Here is a 2,389-nt window from a genome sequence, read left to right on the forward strand (position 1 = left end):
CTGCACAAGTGGGAGGGAGCTGTGAAGGAAATGTTTCCACACACTAGAAGCCCCTTCACGGGTGGAGACTGTGGGTGGAGGAGGGGGGGAGGCTTCACAGCCACGGAGGAGAGCACAGCAACAGGGGTACAGAGGGCAAAGCGTAGAGATTCCCGCATGGAGGATAGGTGTCAACCAGCACTCACCAGCCCAAGAGGTTGTCTGCTTGCCTGCCGGGGCGGGTGGGGGCTGGGAGCTGAGGCTCGGGCTTCGGAGCTCAGACCCCAGGGAGAGGACTGGGGTTGGCTGGATGAACACAACCTGAAGGGGGAAAGTGCACAACAGCTAGCCGGAAGGGAGTCGGGAAAAAGTCTGGAACTGCCGAAGAGGCAAGAGACTTTTTCTAGCCTCTTTGTTTCCTGTTGCGTGAGGAGAGGGCTGCTTAAAGGAGCTCCAGAGACAGGTGTGAGCTGTGGCTATCAGTGTAGACCCCAGAGACGGGCATGAGATGCTAAGGCTGCTGCCGCCGCCACCAAGAATCCTGTGTGCAAGCACAGGTCACTATCCACACCTCCCGTCCAAGAGCCTGTGCAGCCCGCCACTGCCAGGGTGCCGTGATTCAGGGACAACTTCCCGGGGAGAACACACGGCGTGCCTAAGGCTGTTGCAATGTCATGCGGGGCTCTGCCACCGCAGGCTCGCCCTGCATTCCGTACCCCTCCCTCCCCCCAGCCTGAGTGAGCCAGAGCCCCTGATCAGCTGCTCCTTTAACCACATCCTATCTGAGCGAAGAACAGACACCCTCAGGCGACCTACATGCAGAGGCGGGGCCAAATCCAAAGCTGAACCCCAGGAGCTGTGTGAACAAAGAAGAGAAAGGGAACTCTCTCCCAGCAGCCTCAGGGGCAGTGGATTAAATCTCCACAGTCAACTTGATGTACACTACAACTGTGGAATAACTGAATAGACAACGAATCATCCCAAATTGAGGAGGTGGACTTTGGGAGCAACGATATATATATATTTTTTCCTTTTTCTCTTTTTGTGAGTGTGTATGTGTATGATTCTGTGTGTGATTTTGTCTGTATAGCTTTGCTTTTACCATTTGTCCTAGGGTTCTGTTAGTTTTTTGTGTTTTTTTAGTATACTTTTTAGCGCTTGTTATCATTGGTGGATTTGTGTTTTGGTTTGGTTGCTCTCTTCTTTCTTTTTGTTTTAATTACATTAAAAATATTTTTCAATAATTATTTTAATAACTTTATTTTACCTTCTTCTTTCTTTCTTTCTTTTTTATTCTCCCTTTGATTCTGAGATGTGTGGATGACAGGCTCTTGGTGCTCCAGCCAGGTGTCAGGGCTGTGCCTCTGAGGTGGGAGAGCCAAGTTCAGGACATTGGTCCACAAGAGACCTCCCAGCTCCACGTAATATCAAACGGCAAAAATCTCCCAGAGATCTCCATCTCAACACCAAGACCCAGCTCCACTCAACAACCAGCAAGCTCCAGTGCTGGACACCCTATGCCAAACAACTAGGAAGACAGGAACACAACCCCACCCATTAGCAGAGAGGCAGCCTAAAATCATAATAAGGCCACAGACACCCCAAAACACACCACCAGACATGGAGCTGCCCACCAGAAAGACAAGATCCAGCCTCATCCACCAGAACACAGGCAATAGTCCCCTCCACTAGGAAGCCTACACAGCCCACTGAACCAAACATAGCCACTGGAGGCAGACACCAAAAACAAAAGAACTATGAACCTGCAGCCTGTGAAAAGGAGACCCCAAACACAGTGAGTTAAGCAAAATGAGAAGACAGAAAAACATACAGCAGATGAAGGAGGAAGGTAAAAAACAATCAGACCTAACAAATGAAGAGGAAATAGGCAGTCTACATGCAAAAGAATTCAGAATAATGATAGTAAAGATGATACAAAATCCTGGAAATAGAATGAAGACAAGAAACATGTATTAAGGACCTAAAAGAACTAAAGAGCGAACAGTGATGAACAACACAATAAATGAAATTAAAAATTCTCTACAATCAATAGCAGAATAACTGAGGCAGAACGGAAAAGTGACCTGGAATTTAAATTGTGGAAATAACTACTGCAGAGCAGAATAAAGAAAAAAAAAGAAAAGAATTGAGGACAGTCTCAGAGACTTCTGGGACAATATTAAATACACCAACATTCGAATTATAGGCACGCCAGAAGAAGAAGAGAAAAAGAAAGGGACTCAGAAAATATTTGAAGAGATTATAGTTGAAAACTTTCCTAATATGGGTAAGGAAATAGTCAATCAAGTCCAGGAAGCACAGAGAGTTCCAAACAGATAAATCCAAGGAGAAACATGCTAAGACACATATTAATCAAACTATCAAAAATTAAATACAAAGAAAAAATATT

Source organism: Physeter macrocephalus, chromosome 9 (assembly GCF_002837175.3).
Source record: "Physeter macrocephalus isolate SW-GA chromosome 9, ASM283717v5, whole genome shotgun sequence".
In the NCBI taxonomy this organism is placed as follows: Eukaryota; Metazoa; Chordata; class Mammalia; order Artiodactyla; family Physeteridae; genus Physeter; species Physeter macrocephalus.